Source organism: Theobroma umbraticum, unplaced genomic scaffold (assembly GCF_002168275.2).
Source record: "Theobroma umbraticum cultivar Fairchild unplaced genomic scaffold, ASM216827v3 scaffold_299.0, whole genome shotgun sequence".
NCBI classification, from domain to species: domain Eukaryota; kingdom Viridiplantae; phylum Streptophyta; class Magnoliopsida; order Malvales; family Malvaceae; genus Theobroma; species Theobroma umbraticum.
Window position 1 is genome coordinate 930,666 of NW_018397285.1, and position 233 is coordinate 930,898.

Here is a 233-nt window from a genome sequence, read left to right on the forward strand (position 1 = left end):
TAGTATTAATAACAACAAGACATACCTTTGCATTAAAACGAACCAAGGAAGGCTCTGATACCATTACTAGGAATGGCATGATTACAGCATCAACGCAGCGGCATAACAAAAATTGAAATAAAATGAAACATGCCTCATATCTTTGGATCACCTTGGTTGTTTAATGCAAAGTTAAGTAACACATAAAATCAGAAAAATTTTACCTTTCCAAGTGATATCGTAATCAAATGGAT